At 41.9% G+C, this 19,435-nt stretch overlaps 1 long non-coding RNA gene across 1 annotated transcript in view; it reads right to left on the bottom strand.

The window, feature by feature from the left end:
- Positions 1-15,028, bottom strand: part of LOC126412217 (uncharacterized) — a 141,038-nt gene extending 126,010 nt beyond the window's left edge. The window contains exon 1 of the long non-coding RNA XR_007575261.1: positions 14,973-15,028. This is a non-coding gene — a long non-coding RNA (uncharacterized LOC126412217). The remainder of the gene's footprint in view (positions 1-14,972) is intronic.
- Positions 15,029-19,435: the final 4,407 nt, after the last annotated feature.

The following is a 19,435-nucleotide window of genomic DNA, read 5'->3' as shown; positions in this document are numbered from 1 at the left end:
TGGGTAATTCCACGTTCTCCTGTTGTTTGTGGTATTCCCTAAGCAAGGCCTCGCTTCTACGGTCTGCTGCTTTATGACAGGGTGCAGGTCCTGCTGATATCAACAATCATTTTTTCCAAACTATTTCTCTACTCTATGCAGCAGACATTGCTGTAAAATATGTTCATATCCTTCCGCAATTAGCGTTTTCTTATGCGCAGGAAGGGACTACACCCTAACCACGAAAAACACATCCATAACGCAACACCACCTTCTCTATATTTCATTCTTCGCTCTACATTTAATGGCAGGTAACGCTCTCCAAGCATTCGCACAACCCAAACCCTTCCATCTAGTGTTCACAGTGTGTAGTATGATTCGTCATTCCAAATCATTAGTTTCGAGTCATTAACGACCCAGTGACGCTGCTCTTTACACAGCTCAAACGTCACTTGACATTGATTAGAGAAATGTGTAGCTCATGAGAAGATGTTCGACAATTTTACCCCATTCCTTTTAACTGCCTACGCGCAGACATTGTGTTAGCAGGACTGCTGGCTGTGTGGAACTCACAAGCTATTCACGCTGCTGATTTCAGGCGATATTTTACAACTACTCTGAACAATGCTCGACGGTCCTTGTCCATCATTACAGGAGATCTTCCTGATTCTGGTTTAGCTGCGGTTGTTGCTTCATATTTCCACTTCAGATCATCAATAGTCGACTTGGGCAGCTGTAGAAGTGTTGAAACGTCCCTGATGGATTTGTTACTCAGGCGATATCCACGTTCGAAGTCACTGGGCTCTCTTGTGTGAGGCATTCTGCTGGTACTGCTGCTCTATTGACAACACAATATTCTCCGTCTCCAATTACAATCGCGGGTCGGGCTCTCGTGACATCTAGTGTTCAGTTCCGCATTACATAGGGGCGTTAGGATACTTTTGACCAGATAGTGCATGTAGCATAGAGACCACTTTACTGGGAACTGGTGATTTATTAACGTATTTTAGTTGTCATTTAATATATACTCAGATCATACTCAGCAATTGCAGTGATGCACAACTGCCTTCTGCTCGAGGTCTACACCTGTGTCCTGCAAGTGGTAGCGGAGGTTATATACTATACCAGATTCATTTCTCCCCAATTCTATCTCACTACAGAATGACATTCGACAAGAACGACTGTCGACACAGTTTTTTTTTTTTTTTTTTTTTTTTTTTTTTTTTTTTTTTTTTTTTTTTTTTAGCCCAAATCCACTAATTTTATGTCTGAGCGAGTTGAAGCAGAATAAGACACTGGACTCGTTTTCCAAAGGATGGCGGTTCAAATCTACGTCTGACAACCCTGGTTTTGCTTTTCGATATTCTCCTAACTCGGTTTTCCTAATTCGATTTTACAGGCAATACTCTTCGGCTTTGGCCTCTTACTGAGGCTAAATTTATCGCGAATGGATCGCCCGGCACAAGATCCCAAAAGAAAGGTGCATGTGAATCCTGTATGTAAGGAGGGTAACAGAACGGGTCCGCAGAATTACAGGATATCTCCAACGTTCTACAATCCTCGATTTTCGGAAATTGTTTTATCCAGCTCCTCCATCAGTCTGTTAACGAAGGTCCTAGCATACGGAATATGCTTCCAGATATGTGAGAGACTAGAAGACTTCTTAAGTGGTAGAGCCCAGTATGTTGGCCTCGTCGGCGAACATTCATCAGAGACTGGGATACCGTCAGGGAAGTATGATAGGACCGCTCTTGTTCTCCATACATAACAATTCAGCTGTCCCTATGGGTTTTATGGCAACGGCCTTGTCGCAGTCGATACACCGGTTCCCGTCAGATCATCGAAGTTAAGCGCTCTCGGGCGTGACCAGCACTTGGATGGGTGATCATCTGGGCTGCCATGCTCTGTTGCCATTTTTCGGGGTGCACTCAACCTCTTGACGCCAATTGAGGAGGTACTCACCGAACAGTAGCGGCTCTGGTCAAAGAAAACCATCATAACGACGGGGAGAGCGGTGTGCTGACCACACGCCCCTCCTATCCGCATCCTCAGCTGAGGATGACACGTTGGTCGGATGGTCCCGATGGGCCACTTGTGGCTTGAAGACGGAGTACTATGGGTTTTATGCAACCCACAACGCCTTCAAAACCACGCTCCAGATTTTTCATATTCTCTCACTCTCTACAGATGGACTATTATTCCTACAGAAAAAATGAACAGGACTTTTTTCTATGAAATTAATGTAGTTAAATTTTGTACTGATGTAGGTTTTCATGGGAGGCCACGGTTTTCGAGTTATTCAAGAAAAATGCATATGAAGGTCACACTCGCTCTTTTTTCTTGAATAATTCGAGTGCTAAGGCCCCTAGCAAAAACGTAATCTACAAAAAGGTCCTGTTCATTTCTCGGTATTACTACCAGTTTGTGCATAGTGAGCGAGAGAGTATGAAAATTTTACATGTGGTATTTGAAGGGGTTGCATGAAATGTATAGGTAGTAGCTGCTGAAGCACCCTGTTTACACACGTGATTTGATACGGTGAGCGCCAATTTGCGAGTGTTTGCTGGTGATGCTGTAGTATAGTGAAAAGTATCGCCGTCGAGTTGTTCTAAGAGGATACTGGCTGACTTAGACAGAACCTCTATTTGATGTGATGAATGGAAATTTGCTCTAAATGAAGAAAAGTATAAGTTAATACAGATGAATAGGAAAACAATCCTGTAGTGCTCGGATACATCAGTAATGGTGCACTGCTTGACACATTCGCGTCGATTAAATATTTAGGGGTAACGTTGCGAACTGATATAAAACGGAATGATACTTGAAGCCGTTAGTAGGGAAGCCTAATGGTCGACTCTGTTATTGGAGAAAACTGAAGGAAAGTGCAGTTCGTCTACAAAGGAGACCGTGCGTAGAAGACTGGTGTGACTCATTCTTGAGTACTGCTCGAGTGTTTGAAATTCCCACAAGGTAGTATTAAAAGAAGACATCGAAGGAATTCAAAGGCGCGCTGCTCGGTTTCTTACCGGAAGTACATGAACAACACCAGGAAAGAGAATAATAACTTGGATAAACCATCAACAGCAGGCTTCAGTTTTAAACAAGCGCAGAAATTTGACCACCTCTAATCCAAGCTTAACAAGACAAATTCCGTGTCAACTGAAATAAAACTGCGCATTCTAAGCGGTAATTGATGCTTCCAAACGTTTAAGACATTCCCAGTTATGAACCTGACAGTTGAAATTGCAAATATTTAGGGTCATGATTAGGTCAGTTGAAACCTGCAGATGTGAAACATGGACGTAAACGGACACAGATGAACAGTAACTAAAGGTATTTAATCCCTGGGTTGTGCACAAGATTTATGGGGCAGTTCAGGATCGACATGTCCTTGGGATGGACACTGGAAGAGCGCCAAAAGAAGTTTTTGAATGGAAACCAACTAGAGAAAGACGCAGAGGAAGGCCACGAGCCACGAAAGAAGCGGATAGACGATGTGCAAGAAGAAATAAAACGGCGGAGAACAGCGATGGAGAGAGCAGAATGGAAGAAACTTGTTGAAGAAGCTAAGACGCACGCTCGGTTGTAATGCCGTGACAAAAAGTATTACGGAGATGCTTCGTGAACTCAAATCGGAGTCCCTGGAGGGAACACGACATCCTTTTCACTCAACTGAGAAAATTTGGATAACCAGTATTTGCGGCTGACTGTCGTCAACGTACATTTCGCATAAGGACTGAGACGAGGACAAAAGATAAATATGGGCTCGCACAGAAGCATATAGACAGTCTATCCCTCGCTCCATTTAAGAGAGGAATGGAAAAAGTAACGACCAGTTGTGGTACAAGGTATTCTCCGCCATATACTATATGGCGGCTTGTGAAGGATGTACGAGGGGCGATCAGTAAGTAATGAAACACTTTTTGTTTCTGAAAGCAGGTGAGTTTATTCAGGATTTCAATATACCATATTAACCCCACTCTTTTGGCTACGAGAACCTATTTTTCAACATAATCTCCATTCAATGTGACGGCCTTACGCTACTTTACTGGGAGTGCCTATATGCCCGCATGGTTCCACAGTACAGGTCGATGACGGAGCCAAGTCTTGTTGCATCAGTAACATGTCCATCAGTCGCGTACTACTTCCTGCACAGTGCATCCTTCATTGGGCCAGACTCTTGGAAGTCGGAACGTACGAGATCTGGGTGTAGTATGGATGAGGAAGAAGAGACCAGTGAAGTTTTGTGAGCTCCTTTCGGGTCTGCAGACTTATGTGAGGCCTTGCTATGTCATGGATAAGGAAAGGTTCGTTTGCATTTTGTAGCGACGAATAAGCTGAAGTTCTTTCTTCTATTTCCTGAGGATGGCACACTACACTTCCGAGCTGATCGTTGCACCATGAGGGAGGACATCAAACAGGATAACCCCTTCAGAGTCCCAAGAAGATCGTCGCCATGACTTTGCTGGCCGAGGATGCGGCTTTGAAATTTTTCTTCGGAGGTGAAGTGGTGTGGCACCAGACCGTGGATTGCCAATTTTTTTCCGATTCGAAGTGACGAACCCATGTATCATCGCCTGTGATGACGTTCGTCAAAAAATTGTCACGATCAGTCTCGTAACTCGCACGCAGTTCCGCACAGATGGTCCTTCGTTGATCTTTGTAGTCTTACGTCATGCGGCGAGTTTGCGCGACCTTGTTGCAAAGATGACAGACGCCTTGCCAACGACTCTCCGTGCTTTTGTTCACTGCCAGGTTTCGGTACACACTCTGCAAGCGCTACGAATATCTGCGCCGCTCTGGTTTTCCGCCAAAAGAAACTCAATGACAGCTGCACTGTTTGGAACGCACGTCCGTTACAGACGCCATTTTGTAAGCTGCGTATAGCATCGCCACCAATCAGAACTACACGAAATCGTAGGGGCTGAAGCGTGAATATTCCATGAGGTTCCAGGTGCCGCAGCAAATTCCGTATTTTTCAACCAAAATTGTCCGACAAACAAAAAGTGTTGCATTATTTATTGAACGTCCCTCGTATGTACACAACTGGCCATTAAAATTGCTACACCACAAAGATGACGTGCTACAGACGCGAAATTTAACCGACAGGAAGAAGATGCTGTGATGTGCTAATGATTAGCTTTTCAGAGCACTCACACAAGGTTGGCGCCAGTGGCGACACCTACAACGTGCTGACATGAGGAACGTTTTCAACCGATTTCTCATACACAAACAGCAGTTAACCGGCGTTTAAAAAGGGAAATGGATAGGTTAAAGTTAGATATAGTGGGAATTAGTGAAGTTCGGTGGCAGGAGGAACAAGACTTTTGGTCGGGTGAATACAGGGTTATAAATACAAAATCAAATAGGGGTAATGCAGGAGTATGTTTAATAATGAATAAAAAAAAATAGGAGTGCGGGTTAGCTGCTATAAACAGCATAGTGAACGCATTATTGTGGCCAAGATAGACACAAAGCCCATGCCTACTACAGTAGTACAAGTTTATATGCCAAGTAGCTCTGCAGATGATGAAGAAATAGATGAAATGTATGACGAGGTAAAAGAAATAATTCAGGTAGTGAAGGGAGACGAAAATTTAATAGTCATGGGTGACTGAAATTCGTCGGTAGGAAAAGGGAGAGAAGGAAACATAGTAGGAGAATATGGATTGTGGGGAAGAAATGAAAGAGGAAGCCGCCTTGTAGAATTTTGCACAGAGCATGACTTAATCATAGCTAACACTTGGTTCAAGAATCATAAAAGAAGGTTGTATACATGGAAGAAGCCTGGAGATACTGACAGGTTTCAGATAGATTATATAATGGTAAGACAGAGATTTAGGAACCAGGTTTTAAATTGTAAGACGTTTCCAGGGGCAGATGTGGACTCTGACCACAATCTATTGGTTATGAACTGCAGATTGAAACTGAAGAAACTGCAAAAAGGTGGGAATTTAAGGAGTTTTAACCTGGATAAACTGAAAGAACCAGAGGTTGTAGAGAGTTTGAGGGAGAGCATAAGGGAACAATTGACTGGAATGGGGGAAAGAAATACAGTAGAAGAAGAGTGGGTAGCTCTGAGGGATGAAGTAGTAAAGGCAGCAGACGATCAAGTAGGTAAAAAGACGAGGGCTAATAGAAATCCTTGGGTAACAGAAGAAATATTGAATTTAACTGATGAAAGGAGAAAATATAAAAATGTAGTAAGTGAAGCAGGCAAAAAGGAATACAAACGTCTCAAAAATGAGATCGACAGGAAGTGCAAAATGGCTAAGCAGGGATGGCTAGAGGACAAATGTAAGGATGTAGAGGCTTGTCTCACTAGGGGTAAGATAGATACTGCCTACAGGAAAATTAGAGAGACCTTTGGAGAGAAGAGAACCACTTGTATGAATATCAAGAACTCAGATGGAAACCCAGTTCTAAGCAAAGAAGGGAAGGCAGAAAGGTGGAAGGAGTATATAGAGGGTTTATACAAGGGCGACGTGCTTGAGGACAATATTATGGAAATGGAAGAGGATGTAGATGAAGACGAAATGGGAGATAAGATACTGCGTGAAGAGTTTGACAGAGACCTGAGTCGAAAAAAGGCCCCGGGAGTAGACAACATTCCATTAGAACTATTGATGGCCTTGGGAGAGCCAGTCATGACAAAACTCTACCATCTGGTGAGCAAGATGTATGAGACAGGCGAAATACCCTCAGACTTCAAGAAGAATATAATAATTCCAATCCCAAAGAAAGCAGGTGTTGACAGATGTGAAAATTACCGAACTATCAGTTTAATAAGTCACAGCTGCAAAATACTAACGCGAATTCTTTACAGACGAATGGAAAAACTGGTAGAAGCGAACCTCGGGGAAGATCAGTTTGGATTCCACAGAAATGTTGGAACACGTGAGGCAATACTAACCTTACGACTTATCTTAGAAGAAAGATTAAGAAAAGGCAAACCTACGTTTCTAGCATTTGTAGACTTAGAGAAAGCTTTTGACAATGTTAACTGGAATACTCTCTTTCAAATTCTGAAGGTGGCAGCGGTAAAATACAGGGAGCGAAAGGCTATTTACAATTTGTACAGAAACCAGATGGCAGTTATAAGAGTCGAGGGGCATGAAAGGGAAGCAGTGGTTGGGAAGGGAATGAGACAGGGTTGTAGCCTCTCCCCGATGTTATTCAATCTGTATATTGAGCAAGCAATAAAGGAAACAAAAGAAAAATTTGGAGTAGGTACTAAAATTCATGGAGAAGAAATAAAAACTTTGAGGTTCGCTGGTCACATTGTTATTCTGTCAGAGACAGCAAAGGACTTGGAAGAGCAGCTGAACGGAATGGACAGTGTCTTGAAAGGAGGATATAAGATGAACATCAACAAAAGCAAAACGAGGATAATGGAATGTAGTCAAATTAAATCAGGTGATGCTGAGGGAATTAGATTAGGAAATGAGACACTTAAAGTAGTAAAGGAGTTTGCTATTTGGGGAGCAAAATAACTGATGATGGTCGAAGTAGAGAGGATATAAAATGTAGACTGGCAATGGCAAGGAAAGCGTTTCTGAAGAAGAGAAATTTGTTAACATCGAGTATGGATTTAAGTGTCAGGAAGAGAAATTTGTTAACATCGAGTATGGATTTAAGTGTCAGGAAGTAGTTTCTGAAAGTATTTGTATGGAGTGTAGCCATGTATGGAAGTGAAACATGGATGATAAATAGTTTGGACGAGAAGAGAATAGAAGCTTTCGAAATGTGGTGCTACAGAAGAATGCTGAAGATTAGATGGGTAGATCACATAACTAATGAGGAGGTGTTGAATAGGATTGGGGAGAAGAGAAGTTTGTGGCACAAACTGACTAAAAGAAGGGATCGGTTGGTAGGAAATGTTTTGAGGCATCAAGGGATCACAAATTTAGCATTGGAGGGCAGTGTGGAGTGTAAAAATCGTAGAGGGAGACCAAGAGATGAATACACTAAGCAGATTCAGAAGGATGTAGGTTGCAGTAGGTACTGGGAGATGAAGAAGCTTGCACAGGATAGAGTAGCATGGAGAGCTGCATCAAACCAGTCTCAGGACTGAAGACCACAACAACAACCATGACCCGTGGCTCTACCCTTCATTCGATCCCTGCGAAACCCTACATTTCAGCAGGATAATGCACGACCGCGTGTTGCAGGTCCTGTACGGGCCTTTCTGGATACAGAAAATGTTCGACTGCTGCCCTGGCCAGCACATTCTCCACATCTCTCACCAATTGAAAACGTCTAGTCAACAGTGGCGAAGTAACTGGCTCGTCACAATACGCCAGGCACTACTCTTGATGAACTGTGGTATCGTGTTGAAGCTGCCCTTGCAGCTTCAACATGCCCTTGCAGCTGCACTTGTACACGCCATCCAAGCTCTGTTTGACTCAATGCCCAGGCGTATCAAGGCCGTTATTACGGCCAGAGGTGGTTGTTCTGGGTACTGATTTCTCAGGATCTATGCACCCAAATTGCGTGAAAATGTAATCACATGCCAGTTCTAGTATAATATATTTCTCCAATTAATACCCGTTCATCATCTACATTTCTTCTTGGTGTAGCAGTTTTAATGGTCACTAGTGTAGATGCGGGTGTAAACACTTTCAAAATGACTAAACGAACCAGTGACGAATTGCAAAGCTCTTCTTCGAAGATTCTTTCACTGTTCTGTTAATACATCTTCGTAATTGCCCCAGACCGTCGAACAATACTCCTGAATCCTTCCAACGATAGTTTTATAAGCAACATCTGTCGTACGTGAATTACACTTCCATAGAGTTTTTCCGATAAATCGGTGGTTGGCATCTTGCTTCCCCACGCTTATTTATGTGGTCGTTCCATCTTTAATCTCTCGGGACAGATACCCATATATATTTGATAGCTAAGACTGGAGGAAGGAAGATTAGGGTTTTAACATCCCATCGACAAGCAGGTCATTAGAGACTGAGTACAAAGTCGGACTGTTTGAAGGATAGGGAAAGAAATTGGCCATGCCTTTTCTAAGAAATAATCCCGTCAACTGCCTGGAGCGATTTAGCGAAAACTTGGGAAACCTAAACTTAGATCACATAAAATGTATTCGCAGTTGCGGAGTGACGATAGTGAAAATTTGTGACGGGCCGAGACTCGAACCCGGATTTCCCGCCTTACGCGAGCAGTGACCTTAACCGCATTGGCTGGCCGTGCGTGACTCGAAGCCAGACCCAAACTTCCATACGTCGTCGTTCCTGCGTCAAAACCTGTACTCGTACAAACCGTACCTAATTTGCCTACAGGGGAGGCATTATAATTTAACGTAGCTACCAGGTATCGGCGGATAAATCCGATATCGCAGTGCCTGTGTTGTTAAGATGCAATGTTCCCGGCGGGGTCAGGGATTTTCTCTGCCTCGTGATGACTGGGTGTTGTGTGATGTCCTTAAGTTAGTTAGGTTTAAGTAGTTCTAAGTTCTAAGGGACTGATGACCTCAGATGTTAAGTCCCATAGCGCTCAGAGCCATTTGAACCATTTTGCAATGTTCCTTCGGACTTGCATGCATTCTAGGATTCCTGCGAAGCATGGACATTAAGGGGAGGTTTACTATCTTTGGCCCGAAAAAAGCATGTTCTTTAGAATTTTTTTCTTGGGATGTGTTATAGATATCAATGTCAAATTTGGTCAAAATGTTTATTAATATTTCCTATATAAACTGGAATTTTTTTTGACCGGAAATGTCGAATAACAAAGGTGGAAGTGCCGTCGGAACAAAATAAAATTTCGATGTAGACCTCCACGCGCGGTGTGACACAGGTCAGCCGTCTCGTCTGTAATCAAAATTGAGTTGACGTTGGAGAAGTATATAAGATTATTTAGGAGTTGTACCACGCTTAAGTTATTTGAACTATAGGAAACAAAATGGTGGTCATTTGAAAAAAAAATAGGGTTTTTTTCATCAATTTTTCGACTTCGTCAGCCAAGTAAAAAATTTATAGTTAATGGATCGGAATAAAGTGGTACAACTCCTAGACAATTTAGTTAGCTTCATCGGAAACAAACAATCATGCCAATCGGTTCAGTAGATTTGAAGTTACCATACCGCGCGATAAGAAAAAACGTCATTTCGAGAAAAACACGTTTGAAGTTTTGACCTCATATAAATACAATATTATGCAACGTACGTTCAATCCGCTATTCCGGGTCCATAAACTAGTCCTTCCTCATAGAGGACGTTCTGCTCGATCTGGGCCATCCTGCGCTGCTCCAGAGCCGCTCGTACGGCCGGTGACAAGCGGTTTTCGGCCGCTTGAATCCGGTGGTCGTCCGAATGCTTGGCGAACTGCGTCGAATAGAGTCCCAGGGTGACGTCCATCGTTGCCATGGTCTTCAGAATTGCTGAATACCCTTCGTTGAAGCTGCTCACTGCCAGGAAAGTCGCAGTCTCCACAGTCTTCGCACCAGAATGCAAATGCTTGGGAGCTAACTTCCAAACACAGGCGTTCAAACTTTCATTTGAGTTTTGTGTGTTTCCTCCCAAGCACCGGTACAGTAACTCGTCTTCCGAAAGAAAAAAAACCGGTGCCTGAAAAAGGCCGATTTCAGGCAGGTGCATTTTTTTTGTTCAACCGCGAATAACAAACATATCCATTACGTATTCGGAAACACCATTTCAGGGGTGGATTCTAAACACTTTTATGGATCCAAAAACGCAATTTTAAAAAAATCGATTTTTTGAACCAAAAGATAGTAAACATCTCTTTAACAAGTGCTAATGACCAGCAGCTTATGATATTTGAACGCTGGGTTGTGAACAAGATCTATGGGGCAGTTCAGGATAGATATGCTTATGTGGTCGTTCCATCTTTAATCTCTGGGAAGATACCCATGGATAGTTGACAGCCGTGACTGAAGTAAGAAGGGCGCCTCCAATATCGTATTTATCCACGGATCCCAGGCAGCGACTTTCAAACAAAATGTCCTCCCCTGTATAGGAATTGCGTAATGTCTGTAAAAGTACAGTTTGCGGCGCAGGAACGACGAGACGTTGAAGTTTGGGTACAGCCGTTAGTCGTGCACGGATAGCCAAACGGTTAACGCGACCGCTCGCTTAAAGTGGGAACTGTGGGTTCGAGTCCCGGCCCGGGACAAATTTTCATTGCCGTTATTCGGACAAGTTTACATGACCGAGGAAACATTGCATCGTTCTTCTTAACACCATGGGCACTACAATACCGTATCTAAATATCGATAGTAGGACGCGGATTTGTGTTGTCGTCCTCCAGAACGCTACTCCAGTGTGTTAACAACTGAGCCACCTCGCTCGGTAGTTGTGATTCCAGCAGCTAATCACCAATCATGTAAGCAAATGACATCACATACAGGGTGGTTATAATTAAACTTTCGCTATTTGAGAAGGACATGCGGAAGCGAAATAACGAATAATCCACTGAAAAACAAAAACACATTTTAATTTCTACATGAGAGGGTAACACAATATGACTACTACCTTCATCCAAGGCAGCCTGGATCGGCACTCTATTGCTGCCCGGAATAAGAAAAAAGGTGCAAATTGCTCTAAGCACTATGGGACTTAACATTATTGAGGTCATCAGTCCCCTAGCCTTAGAACTACTTAAACCTAACTAACCTAAGGACATCACACACATCCATGCCCGAGGCAGGATTCGAACCTGCGACCATAGCTGCAGAGCGGTTCCAGACTGTAGCGCCTAGAACCGCTCGGCCACTCACGCCGGCTTCGTAGGCTGAAACGTGACTCATTTGCAGACGATGTGCCACTTAGTCAATAGTTAATCATCTAGTCTAAGAGAATCATTTCACGTGAACGCTCAATGGTTTCTTCACTTGTGGCGGTAAACGGTCGTCCGGCTCCTTCATCGTGCGTAACACTTGTGCGACCATTTCGGAATTTTTCAATCCATTCGTAGACACTCCGTTGTGGCAAAACACTGTTCCCGTAGTGTACCCAAAATCTTCGATGAATTTCGGCCCCTGATACGCCTTCCGTCCACAAAAACCGGATTACTGAACGTTGCTCTTCTTTGGTGCAAATAGACAGCGGAGCAGCCATGATTAACGGCAAGACAGCGATAACGAAACTAACCTAGCAGCTCGAAAATTGCGAAGATATAACAACAAATAAACAAAGCATGCGTCATTAACGTAAAACGACGGTACTACCAAAATAAACAAAAATATAACTAAATTGCGGATAATAATTGACTTACCCTCGTATCATAGTTTAAGACATACGACGTCTTAAACACTGAGATGCGTGGAAAAATTCCGCATCATGTTTTAAAACATTTATTCTTTACTACTAAGGCCTACAGTCGAGCCGTCTACAGAGCTATGAAGAGGCAATGCCTCAGAGACGTCTACAAAATCGCTTTGCATATACGTAAAGCAACTGCATCAGAATACAGAAACCGTCCATCCCACGGACATCCCTTATTCCAACAGATCTCCCCTTTCGCTTCAAGAGATTGCAGTTGTCAATGAGACTTGCATTTGCCATTACAGTTAATAAGTCACAGGTGCAGTCTATAAATACTGCGAAGTGGATTTGGCATCTACATGTCTTCCTCATAGGCAACTTACGACGCTTGCTCAAGGGTGGGCTAACGCAAGAATTTATTCATCGTTGCTCCTGAAAATGTAACGAGAAATATTGTTCATAATCATGGTCAGCGTTAAACCCAAAATACATTGCATTTATGTTCTGCATATTATGGTTCTTATATTGGATATTGTACTTATACGTCTGTACATTATACATATTTTTCTGTACGACTGCTTCGTAATTTCAAAGTGCTTTCATATATAAATGAACTTTTTCCGATATTACTGTACAAACGTAGTACATCTTTTGTTTGTCTTTATAATAGAAAAATTTGCAGAATAAATACCCACACAACGCCAGGTTTGTCAACTGGTCATTCCAATGAGGTTGAGTACCCATACGATAAAGTTTGCCGTCTACAAATGGTGCAAATGGCTCTGAGTACTACGGGACTTAACATCTGAGGTTATCAGTCCCGTAAACCTAGAACTACTTAAACCTAACTACCCTATGGACAGCACACACATCCATGCCCGAGGTAGGATTCGAACCTGCGACCGTAGCAGCAGCGCGGTTCCGGACTGAAGCGCTTGCCTTCTACATTGGCTCAAATAGCAAAAGTTTAATTCTAACTACCCTGTATTTTGGTTAGTTTACGCGCATTTCCTTAAATGTACGGTCATTGATTCCTACGCTTGGTAAAATAATTTCGTATTTACAAAAGAAAAGCCCAAATATGTGGATGTTCTACAATATTAACTTATTTACTTAACCAGTTTTCGGCTTACTAAGCTGATTGGGTAATCGTTTACAGTCTGATGATATCCTTGAACCAGTTAACTACATAAATTAATGAATTAGAACGTTGAAACATTTGTCCTTTTTATAAACATTTATTTATGTATTTATGTTGATGACTAGCTGCCAATCAATGAAGTCTTCTGTCAAAGCACAATCAATTGGTCGTCCATAACACGCGTGTGTTGTGTACTGCTTGCTGGAATAGTGGAAAGTTAATGAATGACTCTTTTCCGCCAAGTTACACTAAAAAACAAATCGCAGAAATTGCCAGATTCTGTGCATGATTATGGCCTATATATCGAGAGACTACAAAATATATTGTTCATACTGAAACGTTTGTAAAATAATTTGATTGCAGCACTAAAAAAAGAGCCGGAGGCTACAGCTGCCGTCTCTATGGACATCTTCAGCCGGAATTACACAAGATAATTTTTAACACTAGCGTGTCAGTAGAGGTCATGGTTCGACACGCAATTCTTCATCGACCTTCACGGCTCACAACAACAGCAACAGGTCATTTGGGTCAATAACTTCTCCACTTGTTGGATACAAGGTTTATTAGCCTTTGTTCTTCGCGTAACTGCTTTATAATGCGATATTCCCACTTTCACTCGTTTTGTTTCGGATACTTGAACTACGTCAGCACACATTAACTGCACTTGAAACACCTGCAACAGTGGTTTTCGATAATAACCTCTTCGCTTGATCATCCATTGGAAGACATGCTAGCTACTGTATTGATTCGCGATTTTACTTTTATATAGCAGTACTTGTTTCCTTTTTCATCACATTTCGTAAGTGAGATAAACTGCAAATGACAAATTTTGGCCGCTAGACTTATTCACATACATTTGCCAACCAACTTGGAACAATATCAAAACGTACAGCCATTTCCGTAACACTTCCCGAATGACAATTAGCTGAAATCTGCATCACTTATAGAGAAAAAATTTTATAGTTGTCTTTTTTTTGTGGAGTACCATTCTTCGGAACCCAAGTCACATTAAATATCAAAAATAGTGCAACAGAACCGGCATTTAAAAATGTCTCGTATTATTTTCGCTATTTTTTATTAATTGTATCGTTGACGGACTTATTAATGTAGGAAGAGCTCTTCCCAAACGCTATCGGCTAGTGAAAAAAAAGAGTAGGCGAAGACTTGCAATAGCATTTGTTTAAATGTAGGCCTAGTATGTTGTACTGTGTAATGTGCTATTATGAAAGCTACGAACTAGGTAATATTCACACAGTAACAACAAAGTAAATTCGTAATCACAGAAAAAAAAACGAAACCGTTCAGTACAAGGGTAAACTGACTAAATTAATTGCTCACTACCGGCGCTTTTGAAATAGGAAATTCATAATATGACACCGACGTGCTAAGGAATTCACTTTAAATCTGAAAAAGTGATCGATTTGCCATGAAACAAAAAAAAAAACAATCTTCCGATTGAAATATGTTTTCCGCAATGTATTTTAAACAGAATGTGTGTATGAAACGCTTGGTATTACAGTGGGCAAAAGTCCTCTAGTAGCAAATGTGTGATCGCTCTGACACAATTAATGTTGTACGCTCACGAGTTAGACAGAGGCGTCAACCAGCGGCTGCACTCACCTGGACCATCGAGGCCAGCGTTGGAGGGGGCTGCCTCAGCGCCGGGCAGCCATCTTGGCGGCGCGCGCCCACACCATCAGTGGTTCTGTCGTGGACCGCCGCGGTGCGCTTCCGTCGCCGCTCGATACCGCGATCTTCCTAGTGTCTTGCGCACATGCGCGGTCTGACGTAGGCACGTCGCTCCCGGCTATTAACGTTTAGAGCCGTTGACGGCGCGATATTAAGGCCGTTAACGTACTGAGCCGCCCTACGTCGTCCGCCTGATTCTATTCGAGTTCACAGCTGTCATCTACGAACTGGTATCTACGAATGCCCGAATACATTAACCCTTTCGTACCTCTGGTTACAACTGTGTACATTAACTTTTACTGTGCCTTAGCTGATAGGGAAGCATTTTTTTCCCCAATGGAAACCTGAGGCACACAATTGGGAATCTTCATTCCTTTCATCATACGCAAGTGCTTACAGCTGTTGGACATCGCTATAAAATATCAGCAAGGCAGTGCGGCAGAGTGCAGCAGCTCGTGACCAGAATACACGGATGTAGCTGGTTCGCTATATTCCTCCGTATAATTGAATATTGTTATTGTTATTCTGCATGGTAATTATTGGATGATGATTTTACTATTTATTGGAATAGAAAATATTTCTTCATCAGTTATTTTCGTTCATAAAATGAAGCCCAGGTTACAAAGTACGTTTTGAAAACGGGTATATATTTTTGTATAAGTCTTGTATGTAAAATCATTTTAAAAATCAGTAAGAGTATTACCACACGAAGAAAAATTTTCTGTTCTCCAGAGAAAAATCATATCTGGAAGCCTTTTTGATTTACATGATTACGTCTTTCCTAGATGCTATACTAGACCATCACCTTCAAAGTATTCCCATTGGGAGGAAATACAGTGGTCCCAACTTTTTGCCACATTTGAAGAGCATTTCCGGAAGTCTTTGTTAAGGGGGCTCCAGACAGGTTGAAATTTTTAAACTTTCAATTTTTTTCGTTGATAATAATCTACCTAATTTTCTCCTTGCTATTATATAAGATGTATATGTTATTGCCTTACATCTGTTTTATTCATTCATTTAAACAAAATAGTGCGTTGGCGTGACCATGTGCGTTTGATATTTCTCAAAGTGAAATTTGATTTTTTGAATCCCTAGCGTCCGAGGGCAATTATTTAGGAGCTGGGGATTCAAAAGCTTCCAAAGCAGTTGAGGCAGACAAGCCATTTGGTAAAACATTTCTATCATTAAGCAGGAATCCATATGACATGTGCGAAAGCAAATGGGTATGAGGCTTCAATGACTGAAAACTGCATACCAGGGAAAGAAATTGAAAGATGGAAGAGGATTCGATGGTAAGAATAGACTGACAGAATCTGTCATAGAAAGAACTTCAAATTATTGTGGCAGTGCCATCAGGCAAAATGTAAGTAGCGTACAAGACATGAGAAAAGCTGTATGGTTAGAATTGTTTCATCTCCCTGCAATAGATGATAAACCCGTTCATGGGCCATCCCCTCCAGAAAGTGATTCATGGGGCAAATGCAACAGAGCATAACCAAATGGCGAGAAATGTATTCACAAACCAGCTATTCCTCGTGCCATAGAGGAGGTATTGAAAGAAACTTTCAAACATTTGTCGGATGTAAGTCTACTGAAGAAATGTCCTCCTGGCCGCACCCAGAAACCTAACGAGTCTACCAACAGAGTAATCAGGGCCAGAATTCCCAAGACAATGTTTTCGGCAATGAGTACACTGCATTTTGGTGCCCTTGGTGCATTGACAACATTCAGTGTAGGAAATACTGCAAAGTGTGAAGCCTGGAAAGGCAACTACAACAAACTGTTGGTTATTTCACAGCGAAAAAAATGTTGAATTTAGATAAAGAGGGACTTACGGTATCAGAGAGAAAGCTGGTAGAGACCTTGAAACATGGACACGACAGCCCAGACAAGCAGGAAAAAGGATATTGGAAAGTGATACGGAAGAGGATACAGACAATGCATAATATGAAGCTGGGATACACTGAAGACTTTAATGGCTGTTTCTCGTAAGATGGATTGTCTAGGAATAAAGTGTAGTTTTTCTCACCTACTACTTGCCAGAATTTGATCAAAATTTACAGGGTGTACTCCTTACAGTACTGTGCCTATTTTAAAATGTGGGTTTTCTTATTCTGTAAATATCAAAGAAGTCAGAGCCTTACATACGTAGAAAAGGCAGCAGTTTTTTTTATTTTAATGTCCACTTTTTATAAAATAATTATTATCTTCAAAGTAATCAGCACTTTTAGAAAGTCTTCTATTAAATGATTACAAATGTGTAACCTAAAAGTCATTTTTTTTAAACTTTTATTTTCAATAGTTTCAGAGAAAGCGTATTTTTTATATGAATAAATTTAACATTGTTTAAGGTAGGGATTTTTCAGCTGATCCGGAGACCCTTTTGGTGTTTAGTACCCTGTTCAAAAATGGTTCAAATGGCTCTGAGCAGTATAGGACTTAACATTTGAGGTCATCGATCCCATAGAACTTAGAACTACTTAAACCTAACTAACCTAAGGACATCACACACATCCATAGCCGAGGCAGGATTCGAACCTGCGACCGTAGTAGTCGCGCGGTTCCGGAGTGAAGCTCCCAGAACCATTCGGCCACAGCGGCCGCCAGTACCCTCTTCAATTCCGCTTAAATCTCCTTCATTATATCAAATCTTCGCCCCTTCATCGTTATTTTCATCTTGGGCAAGAGGAAGAAGTTACACCAAGGTAACTCTGGTATGTACAACGGCTAGAGAACAACTGTCATCTTATATTTGATCAAAAATTCCGGACTAATGTACGTCATATGTGGTAGTGCGTTGTAACGGTAGAGCGCCCAGTCGTTCAGATGCTACTTTTGAGGAAATTTTCTAGTCAAACGTCTCAGAACATGGGGGAGAACTTTTTATTGACCATCCGACCAGGAGAGACCCACCCTTCGTGAACAATCCCACCTAAAGTCTCCTCCTGACTAGGAGAGGGGAATTCCATATGAACGATCTTCGCAATTAAAAAAGAAGAAGGAAGAAAAATAAAAAAACTCGACATCGAAATATTATTCTTGACCTGTCTTGCTGTTTTTGGCTCCGTTGAAGGAATCTTCCATTGCGTCGATTGCCTCTTAGTTTCAGGATCATAGCCATAAACTCGTCTTTCGTCATCAGTCACAGCCTTTGAAAGAAACTTTGGATCGCCTTGAAGCAGTGGTCAAACTATCCTGAAGACTTCCACGCGATATTACTTCTGATCGGCTTCTACAGCTACATCTACATCTATACCCCACAAGTCACCTGACTCCTATAGTTCAATTCTTTTATCTTGGCGGCTCGCGCATGCCCGCCCCGACGCGGGAGATTGCTGCGTTGCCAGTTGCACACGACGCGCGCGCCAATAGAAGCAGCCCCATAGTATAGCATAGTTCGCAAGCTTACGTGTAGGGGGGAGCGCGCAGTTCATGAAGTAAAGCCACCACGGCCGCATTATCCCTTTCGCTGCTACAAAGACGTGCTCCCTGCATTCCGCGCTGTGGGCGATTTTGTCACTGCACTGCTCGCCTGTGCAGACACATTGTGTTCCGACTGCTTTGACACTCTTTATCATTCGATTCCACAAAAACTATTTGGCTCAAAAATTAGATTTTTACCTATCTTCTTGACTGATACCTTCCCCCCATAAATGACTTAATTTTGTTTCGATGTTCAACGCAGTTATTATGCAGCATTAAATATAGTAAACCTTTGCACGAAATTTTGAAGAGTTTGCAGAGGTAAAAGTCCATAGAGTATACTTTCCGTATGGTCGATTTTAGTTGCCACAATGTTGAGAATGAAATGTGGACAAGATATCTATATATTTCATTTAATTTAAGTACCACATAAGTGTCGTATGTAATATTGAGAAATATTCCACCTTTTGCGACTGTAACAAAAGTTTTACTTACACTGGGCACGTTTGGCTTTATTTTAAAGCACTTAATCAATCAAAAGGAAGTAGACAAAATATATTAAACAAAACTGTGGACTTACAAAAACATTAGGACTTGAATATACCGTCTGTCAGTGAAGTGCTCAGAGGTATGTCAAATATAATTTTGTGTGTGGCACACACAAACAGCATTTATTTGCTAAAACACTGATGAGCCAACACAAACGTTGAATATTGTGCTACCGCAGCACAAAACTACGAAAGGTGACTTGGCAATGGAGGACACAAAATACAGTCCTCTTATGATGCTTCAAAAGAGAGATACGCGTCTGGTCTAAATAAGTCGCTTATTACAGTTGCAGAAGAGGGATATATTTCAATACCACTGGTAAATCTGCGACTGTGGAACAAAAACAAGAAATAGAACATGAATACCATCGTGTATGTGCCATACCTTTCACCGATGGAAGTGCTTTAAAATAAAGCCAAACG

This window comes from Schistocerca serialis, chromosome 7 (genome assembly GCF_023864345.2).
Source record: "Schistocerca serialis cubense isolate TAMUIC-IGC-003099 chromosome 7, iqSchSeri2.2, whole genome shotgun sequence".
NCBI classification, from domain to species: Eukaryota; Metazoa; Arthropoda; class Insecta; order Orthoptera; family Acrididae; genus Schistocerca; species Schistocerca serialis.
The sequence above is the reverse complement of the archived record's forward strand: the minus strand, read 5'-3'. Positions and strand labels throughout refer to the sequence as shown.